Raw genomic sequence first — 10,729 nt, forward strand, 5'->3', positions numbered from 1 at the left:
TTAAAAACATTTAATGGCTACAGACGTGAGTGCTACGGGGCGATAGTTATTTAGACAGGTTACCTTGGCGTTCTTGGGCACAGAGACTATGGTGGTCTGCTTGAAACATGTAGGTATTACAGACTGGGTCAGGGAGAGGTTGAAAATGTCTGTGAAGACACTTGCCAACTGGTCAGCACATGCTCTGAGTAAAGCGTCCGGTGAGTAATCCGTCTGGACCATGCGGCCTGGTGAATGTTAACCTGTTTAAAGGACTTACTCAAATCGGCTACGCGAGCATGATTAAATAGTCATCCGGAACAGCTGGTGCACATCATGCATGATTTAGTGTTACTTGCCTCGACGCGAGCATATAAGTTGTTGCCTACCCTCACCACCTGGGGGCAGCCCGTCCAGGAAGTCCAGGATCCAGTTGCAGAGGGAGGTGTTTAATCCCAGATTCTTTAGCTTGGTGATTAGCTTGGATGGTGCTATGGTGTTGAACGCTGAGCTGTAGTCAATGAACAGCAGTCTCACGTAGCTGTTCCTTTTGTCCAGATGGAAAAAGGCAGTGTGGAGTGCAATCGAGATTGCGTCATCTGTGGATCTCTTGGGGCGGAATGCGAATTGGAGTGGGTCCGGGGTGTCTGGGATGATGCTGTTGATGTGAGCCATGACCAGCATTTCATGGCCACAGATGTGAGTACTAAGGGGCGATAGTCATTTAGACAGGTTACCTTGCCTTTCTTGGGCACAGGGACTATGGTGGTCTGCTTGAAACATGTAGCTATTACAGACTGGGTCAGGGAGAGGTTGAAATTGTCAGTGAAGACACTTGCCAGCTGGTCAGTTTATGCTCTGGTAATCTGTCTGGACGCAGCCTTTTTGAATGTTATCCTTTTTGAAAGGACTTACTCACATTGGCTACCAATAGCATGATCACACATTTGTCCAGAACAGCTGATGCTGTCATGCATGGTTCAGTGTTGATTTGATTTTGATTTTATGTTATTAGGATCTCTTTTAGTCCTCATTTGGACTAATCATCCAAGAGTGCTTAAACATTAAAATACAATTTATAATACAATCACATTTTCACATATAACACTGTTACAAACAACAAAAATAATACACTGACATATTGACCAGATAAACAGTACTGTACTCCTGAGTGGCGCAGTGGTCTAAGGCAACTAACTGTGCCACTAGAGATCCTGGTTCGAATCCAGGCTCTGTCGCAGCCGGCCGCGGTACCGGAGACTCATGGCGGCGCACAATTGGCCCAGCGTGTCCAGGGTAGGGAGGAATGGCCGGCAGGGATGTAGCTCAGTTGATAGAGCATGGCGTTTGCAACGCCAGGGTTGTGGGTTCGATTCCCACAGGGGCCAGTATAAAAAAAAAAATGTATTCACTAACTGTAAGTCGCTCTGGATAAGAGCGTCTGCTAAATGACTAAAATGTAAATGTAATAAACACTCTAACAGTCTGAAAAGATAGATTGCTTGCCTCGAAGTGAGCATAGAAGATATTTAGCTCGTCTGCCACATCCTATGAGAGTAAGAATCAAATCAGCTGGGCTAGACAATCTGGACCCTTTCTTTCTAAAACAAGCCGCCGAAAGTGTCGCAACCCCTATTACTAGTCTGTTCAACCTCTCTTTCATAATGTCTGAGATCCCCAGAGATTGGAAAGCTGCCGCGGTCATCCCCCTCTTCAAAGGGGGTGACCCTCTAGATCCAAACTGCTACAGACCTATATCCATCCTGCCTGCCTTTCGAAAGTATTTGAAAGCCAAGTTAACAAACAGATCACCCGACCATTTCGAATACCACCGTACCTTCTCCCTATGCAATCCGGTTTCCGAGCTGGTCATGGGTGCACTTCAGCCACGCTCAAGGTCCTAAACGATATTATAACCGCCGATTGATAATAGACAGATACTGTGCAGCCGTCTTCATCGACTGGCCAAGGCTTTCGACTCTGTCAACCACCGCATTCTTATTGGCAGACTAAATAGCCTTGGTTTCTCAAATGACTGCCTCGCCTGGTTCACCAACTACTTCTCAGATAGAGTTCAGTGTGTCAAATCGGAGGGGCCTGTTGTCTGGACCTATGACAGTCTCTATGGGGTGCCACAGGGTTCAATTCTTGGGCCGACACTTTTCTCCGTGTATATCAATGATGTCGCTCTTGCTGCTGGTGACTCTCAGATCCACCTCTCATGAGACGACACCATTTTGCATACATCTGGCCCTTCATTGGACACTGTGTTAACAAACCTCCAAACGAGCTTCAATGCCGATACAACACTCCTTCAGTAGCCTCCAACTGCTCTTAAACACTAGTAAAACTAAATGCATGCTTTTCAATCGAACGCTGCTGGCACCCGCCCACCCGACTAGAATCACCACTCTCGACGGGTCTGACCTAGAGTATGTGGACAACTACAAATACCTAGGTGTCTGGTTAGACTGTAAACTCTCCTTCCAGACTCACATAAAGAATCTCCAATCCAAAGTTAAATCTAGAATCGGCTTCCTATTTCGCAACAAAGCCTCCCTTCACTCATGCTGCCAAACATGCCCTCGTAAAACTGACTATCCTACCGATCCTTGACTTAGCGATGTCATTTACAAAATAGCCTCCAACACTCTACTCAGCAAATTGGATGTAGTCTATCACAGTGCCATCCGTTTTGTCTCCAAAGCCCCATACACTACCCACCACTGTGACCTGTACGCTCTTGTTGGCTGGTCCTCACTACATGTTCGTCGTCAAACCCACTGGCTCCAGGCCATCTATAAATCACTGCTAGGCAAATCCCCTTGCTTATCTTAGCTCATTGGTCACCATAGCTGCACCCACCCGTAGTCTGCGCTCCAGCAGGTATATCTCACTGGTCATTCCCCCAAAAGCCAACACCTCCTTTGCCGCCATTCCTTCCAGTTCTCTGCTGCCAATGACTGGAACGAATTGCAAAAATCTCTGAAGCTGGAGACTCTTATCTCCCTCACTAACTTTAAGCATCAGTTGTCAGAGCACCTTACCGATCACTGCACCTGTACACAGCCCATCTGAAATTAGCCCACCCAACTACCTCATCCCTATATTGTTATTTATTTTGCTATTTTGCACCCCAGTATCTCTATTTGCACATAATCTCTTGCACATCTAGCATTCCAGTGTTAATACTATTGTAATTATTTTGCACTATAGCCTATTTATTGCCTTACCTCCATAACTTGTTACATTTGCACACACTATATATATATTTTCTGTTGTATTTTTGACTTTATGTTTTTTTACCCCATATGTAACTCTGTGTTGTTTTTATCGCACTGCTTTGCTTTATCTTGGCCAGGTCGCAGTTGTAAATGAGAACTTGTTCTCAACTGGCTTACCTGGTTAAATAAAGGTGAAAAAAAATAAATAAAAAAAAAATAAGAACCGGTGTAGTAGGATTCGATCTTGGTCCTGTATTGACGCTTTGCCTGTTTAATGATTAGTCGAAAGGCGTAGCAGGATTTCTTATATCCGGATTAATGTCCCTCTCCTTGAAAGCGGCAGCTTTAACCTTTAGCTCTTTGTAGATGTTGTCTGTAATCTATGGCATCTGGTTGGGATATTTACGTACGAACGGTCAATGTGGGGACGACATCGTCGATGCACTTATTAATGAAGCCTGTGACTGATGTTGTAAACATATTCCAGTATGTGCTAGCAAAACAGTCACGTAGCTTAGCATCTGCTTCATCGTACCACTTCCGTATTGAGCGTGTCACTGGTACTTCCTGTTTCAGTTTTTTCTTGTAACAGGAATCAGGAGGATACAGTTATGGTCATATTTGCCAAATGGCGTGCGAGGGAGATATTTGTATGCGTCTCTGTGTGTGGAGTAAAGGTGATCTATAGGGTTTTAGCGTCTAGTTGCACAGGTGACATGCTGACAGAAATGAGGTAAAACGGATTACAGTTTTCCTGCATTAAAGTCTCCGGCCGTTAGGAGTTCCGCCTCTTGTTTGCTTATGGCCCTATACAGCTCGGTGAATGCGCTCTTAGTGCCAGCATCGGTTTGTGGTGGTAAATAGACAGCTACTAAAAATATAGATGAAAACTATTCTGGTATATAGTATAATCTACTGCTTGTCATGGGGTTTTCTAACTCAGGTGAGGAAAACCTCGATACTTCCTTAATATTAGAGATCGCACACCAGCTGTGGTTAACAAAGAGACACACAGCCCCTCCCCTGAGCTTCCCCAACTCCACCTGTTACGAATTCCCATGCTGGTGACTGTTATCAGCAGCTCACAAACCTGAGCTGCACACTCCACTCCCCTTCCCCCATGGCCTTAGCCTGAGAGTCTAGGTGGTACCATAAACCTGCCTCTCAAACTATCTCTGACTTTTGTGACCTGTGCCCTGATAGGTTGTTAGGGAGGTTACTAGGGTGTCGGACATCTGCCCATCCTCTTGACTATACAGGTCACACAATACTTGCAGTCTCCCTCAAGCAGCGGCAGAGAGCAACATCTCTGTCTCTGCCCATCAACAACTGGACTCAATAACATATTTCTGGGCTTGTGGGATGGTGTGCATGCACAAAGTGAGTTATGTGATATTTGTAAATTGTTCATCATAGTTAGTTGTTAATGTTGTTGTATGCAGCCTTTGTGTATAGCTGTACTGAAATGTGTAGGTAGCATATACATTTTCATACAGTCCTTCCCTTGTTAATAGCCTTGTTGCTCTACTTGTGCTATCAGATAGTATTGTGTACAGTGAATACTTTACCTCTGTTTCTCCTGTTTCAGAACCACTTCCATTCCACCACCTTTCCCACTTTTCATCCCCATGTATATTCCCATATACATCCCCATATTCATCATCTCCAGTGTGTGTAAATAAAGTTACTGTGTGTGTCAACTCTTGGACTGCCTTATTCCCCTCTAACTAGCGGTGTCACGTTGATAGGCTAGTCTCAAACGTAGCTCATCCAATTTATTCTCCAGTGATTGCACGTTCGCCACTAGAACGGAGGGTAGAGGCAGCTTACACTCTAAATAGCACAATTGGTCAGGAGCCCGTATAATGGCCGCTATTCCCTCCAGCGCCAATCAATATCAGCATTATGTACTCAGCATTTTGGAGATAGATTGGGGATAAGGCCCTGTGATAGACTAGAGTCATCTCCAGGAGGTGTACTTGTACATCAAGATGCCTCACGCTACAGAAACAGGATATAGGCTGCTGCTCCTATGAGCCATTCCGGCTCGCAAAAGCCAAGGCTCGTGCTAGACTACCTCCTTTTGACACCTAACTAGAAAACCTCCTGACTTCAGAGTCTGGAGGCTGTTTTGATGTTGTCGTCACGATGCGTCGATAATGAAGGGGGTTGTGCTTTTTTACTGATAGGTTCTCCTCTGTGTCTTTCTCACTCAAACACCCACATGGACAGCCACACACAACCCCCTGTGTCTTCTTTGATACAAGTGTACGCTACATCTTTGAAAGAAAACAAATAGAATTTTGACGAGGACAATCAACATTTGCTAAAAAAGAGCAACTCGGCTTTACGTGTTTACTGGTCTCTGACCTGGAGATGTACATGGGGATGGAAAGTGGGAAAGGTAGTGTTTCTGTAGAAGGAAATGAAAGGCAATGAATATCTTGCACATACAATATCACAAGAGCTGTAATAACAGTAATACAGGAATGTATAAATGACAGATAATCCCTGAACATGTTTACAGGTTACAAGCTGTACAGAGGCAGCATACATAATGCAACAATATCTAACTATTAAGAACAATATAAACATGTCCCACAACTCACTTCGTGCACGCACACAATAGCACATGTCCAAAGAGATATGAATGAGTCCAGCTGTTGTTGTGAAGGACAGAGATGAGCTTGCTGCTCTTTCTGTGAATGCTTGAAGGAGACTGAGAGGGGGATGCAGGAATTTAGAGACCTGGAACCCAAGATGACTGCATGTGATTGGCTGTCCCCACGATGTAATAAGGCCCCTGGCAACCATGACCCCTAGTAACCAATCGGTTTGGCTAGTGCCAGAGGTGTGAGGGGCCAGTTAACGACCCACAGCCTTGCCAGCTAGGCTTCAGAGGGGGAGGGGAGCCTACTGCAGGAGTTACAAAGTTAAAGAGTTTGTGTCCTTGAGAGAGGGCTGTGATATTAAGATGGTGTGCTAAGAGTCACCCGCAGGGAATTCATAACAGTTACAAAACTCCAGATGACCCATAGGAAATATGTTGTGCATAGAGCATGTCTTGTCTTGTTCAGTATAAGAGTGAACCTCTGTAGCTCAGCTGGTAGAGCACGGCGCTTGTAACGCTAGGGTAGTGGGTTCGATCCCCGGGACCACCCATACACAAAAATGTATGCACGCATCACTGTAAGTCGCTTTGGATAAAAGCGTCTGCTAAATGGCATATTATTATTATTATAACAAGGGTGGAGCATCATGAGTATATGTTGGGGAAACACCTATAGAATGAAACAAGTCAATTGTATGTCAGTCTCACTCCCTATCATTCACATAAATATCCATTACTAACTTAAGTGTAACACCTGATAGTTTAGTAGGGGTCAGGGGTGTACCTGGGTGGGTAGGGCTCTTGGCTGTAGCCTGGATACACCTTCTACTCCACACTGTAAACTAATGATTACAATTAAATAATTAATTAAAACTATGATCTTGTAAGTGATAAGATACTTTGTGGATTTGCATGTCAATGGTCTGTGTTGCTAATTGTCATGGGGTGAACAACGAAGAATGAGAGCAACTGACTGACACCACATAGAAATCCTGCTAAAAATCCACAGAGTGTGTAGTAGGCCAGCAGGCCTGTCAAAAGCATATATATGGCCTCATCTTGGCATTCAGGAGTATACCACATCAGTGGTATACTCAATAAGTGCATCGACGACGTCATCCCCACAGTGACCGTACGTACATATCCCAACCAGAAGCCATGTATTACAGGCAACATCCGCACCGAGCTAAAGGCTAGATCTGCCGCTTTCAAGAAGCGGGACACCAATCCGGACGCTTACAAGAAATCCTGCTACGCCCTCAAACGAACAATCAAACATTCAAATCTTCAATTCAGGAATAAGATTGAATCCTACTACACCGGCTCGGACACTCGTCGGATGTGGCAGGGCTTGCAAACTATTACGGACTACAAAGGGAAGCACGGCCGCGAGCTGCCCAGTGACACGAGCCTACCAGACGAGCTAAATTACTTCTATGTGCGCTTCGAGGCAAGCAACACTAAAGCATGCATGAGAGCACCAGCTGTTCCGGATTACTGTGAATCATCACGCTCTCCGTAGCTGATGTAAGTAAGACCTTTAAACATGTCAACATTCACAAGGCCGCATGGCCAGATGGATTACCAGGACGTGTACTCCGAGCATGTGCTGACCAACTAGCAAGTCTCTTCGCTGACATTTTCATCCTGTCCCTGACCGAGTCTGTAATACCTACATGTTTCAAGCAGACCACCATAGTCTCTGTGCCCAAGAACAGCAAGGTAACCTGCCTAAATGACTACCGACCCGTAGCACTCATGTCTGTAGCCATGAAGTGCTTTGAAAGGCTGGTCATGGCTCACATCAACACCATTATCCCAAAAACCCTAGACCCACTCCAATTTGCATACCGCCCCAACACATCCACAGATGACGCAATCTCTATTGCACTCCACACTGCCATTTTCCACCTGGACAAAAGGAACACCCACGTAAGAATGCTATTCATTGACTACAGCTCAGCGTTCAACACCATAATGCCCTCAAATCTCCTCACTAAGCTAAGGACCCACAACAATGAGACAGCCTATAGGGTGGAGGTCAGAGACCTAGCAGTGTGGTGCCAGGATAACATCCTCTCCCTCAACGTGATCAAGACAAAGGAGATGATCGTGGACTACAGGAAAAGGAGGGCCGAGCACGCCCCCATTCTCATTGACAGGGCTGTAGTGGAGCAGGTTGAGAGCTTCAAGTTCCTTGGTGTCCACATCACCAACGAACTGTCATGGTCCAAACACACCAAGACAGTCGTGAAGAGGGCACGACAATGCCTATTCCCCCTCAGGAGACTGAAATGATTTTGCATGGGTCCTCAGATCCTCAAAAAGTTATACAGCTGCACCATCGAGAGCATCCTGACTGGTTGCATCACCGCCTGGTGTGGCAACTGCTCGGCTTCCAACTGCAAGGCACTACAGAGGGTAATGTGTACAGCCCAGTACCTCACTGGGGCCAAGCTTCCTGCCATCCAGGACCTCTATACTAGGCGGTTTCAGAGGAAGGCCCTACAAATTGCCAGACTCCAGCCACCCTAGTCATAGACTGTTCTCTCTGCTACCGCACAACAGGCGGTACCGGAGCGCCAAGTCTAGGTCCAAAAGGCTTCTTAACAGCTTCTACCCCCAAGCCATAAGACTCTTGAACAGCTAACCAAATGGCTACCCGGACTATTTGCATTGTCTCCCCCCCACCCCCTCTTTTTATGGTTAATTCTACATTCTGTTTATTATCTATGCATAGTCACTTTACCTCTACCCACATGTACATTTTACCTCAATTACCTCGACTAACCTGTGCCCCCGTACATTGACTCTGTATCAGTACCCCCTGTATATAGCCTCGCTACTGTTATCTTTCCTCATCTATTTTTCATTTGACACTTATTTTCTAAAACTGCATTGTTGGTTAAGGGCTTGTAGGTAAGCATTTCACTGTAAGGTCTACACGGTTGTATTCGGCACATGACAAATACAATTTGATTTCATTAGAGTTTGACTGAAACTCACGTGTGAATAGAAGGTCCTATGGTTTGTTCTTCAAGGTCCAACTGACATTAGAAAGATGACAAGAGCATCAACCACAGTGTGAGGTGACAGGAACTACAAGGCTGGAGCCAGAGATTACCTCATATTATTGGTTAGTAGCGCTGACACCCAGACAGAGCTTTGATCATGAGCTATAAGGCCGTCTCTGAAAAGACCTGTCTACCTTTGTAGCTGTAGCTACAGCCAAGCTAGGGTTAGCTTTAGGGTTAGGCTAGGGCTACAGGATTAGGGTTAAGGCTAGGGCTAGATTTCAGCTAAGGGTTGGGCTAAGGGTTGTGGCTAGGGCTGAGGTTAGCACATAGTTAGTTGAACATCTATAAACCATCTATCCAAATAAAGCATTACCAGCAGCAGTAACCCTGATAATGGCCTTGTGGTCACCTTTGAACTCAACCGAACCCAAACACTTCTCCAAACATGTCAAACCCTATGGGGTATTTTACCGTAAGTCACCTATATCCATTTGGATATACACATTCCACATAACATTTATGTAAGAGTGTATATTCTGCTTTCTGGAAATTGACATTGTGGTCCAATACCAATTACAGCGCCCCCTACCAATGAAATGCCCTTTGACTCAGTCTGATCTCAGAGTGAATTAAGAGATATTCTCTGATTCCCAGCCAGACAGAGCAGAACAGATCTACACACATAATGATGAGAACCTACCTACCAGCTCTATGGATTGAGTAAGAAGGCTACTGTTAAACCTAACATAGAGAATAAGATTTAATCTAATATGAGGACAGTATATATGCCAACAGAACGATTAGCACAGTATCTTAGCTCATTTGCTAAATGTACATTTAATTTAGCTAATTTCTTTAAAGCGGCAATCAGCAGTAGAAACAATAACAACAGAAAAAGCTGAGGGATGGGGCTGGATAAATGTAACTTCTCTCAAATTCATAGACAGAGCTATGGATGCAAGGACTGACCATCCATGATATCAAAATGATAGTTTTAACCGTGTTTGGAGGCTATATAGCGTTTGTTTACACTTTCTTTGTTTACAAACGTTGGAGTAAAACAAGCTTATAGTTTGGGTTCTGATGGGGAACGACAGTTGAACTAAGCTCCTGAGGCATTTAGAAGTTATATTCTTCAAGAATAAATGGGAACATATAATTAATTTATAAGTCCAAAAATTGATGTATCAACTGCTGATTCCCCCTTCAATGTATATTATCTGTGTTTCAGGTTTGGACCCAGTTATGGTTTCTCAGACTATGGTGATCCAAATGGGATAAATCTCACCAGTTGGTCCCAGTTCTGGTTTCTCAGTCTCAGACTATGGTGATCCATAATGGGATAAATTTCACCCTCCAGTGCTGCAATGCTACAAAGACTGTGGGACAAGCAGCCTGGTTCAATCAAGTCAACGGATCAGAGCCTGTGTGTACTGCATCTATGCACAGCTTTCCCACTGGGCACAGACGTCAGTGCCATGGCTAGTTTTGATTTCAATTTGGTTGAGTTATCAACTAACGTGAATTCAACTTGAAATATAAATGTGTTTTACCTTGTCATTGGATTTAGGTCAAAAGTTGCTAACATATGGAATTGTGTTACAGGAGGGGGTCGCAGTTCTGGAGCGACCCACTAGGTATCATCCTTCGACAACCTTAGGCACCTCCTCACTCACAGTCTGGACTAATCATGATCCTATTGGTTTCACCTGTGTCTACCTGTTCACCTGTGTATTTATGCCCTCACTTCCCTGTGTTCCCTTGCTCTGTTTTCTCTGCTAGTTTCTCGATGCCAAACAGTACTAACCAGTGTCTGATCGTGAGACGTATGTACAGGTACTTGAGAAGTGTTCTCCCTGTTTCATTGTTGTTTTCAGTCGTAGTTAGTATTTCGTATG

This window comes from Coregonus clupeaformis, unplaced genomic scaffold (genome assembly GCF_020615455.1).
Source record: "Coregonus clupeaformis isolate EN_2021a unplaced genomic scaffold, ASM2061545v1 scaf0617, whole genome shotgun sequence".
Classification (NCBI taxonomy): Eukaryota; Metazoa; Chordata; class Actinopteri; order Salmoniformes; family Salmonidae; genus Coregonus; species Coregonus clupeaformis.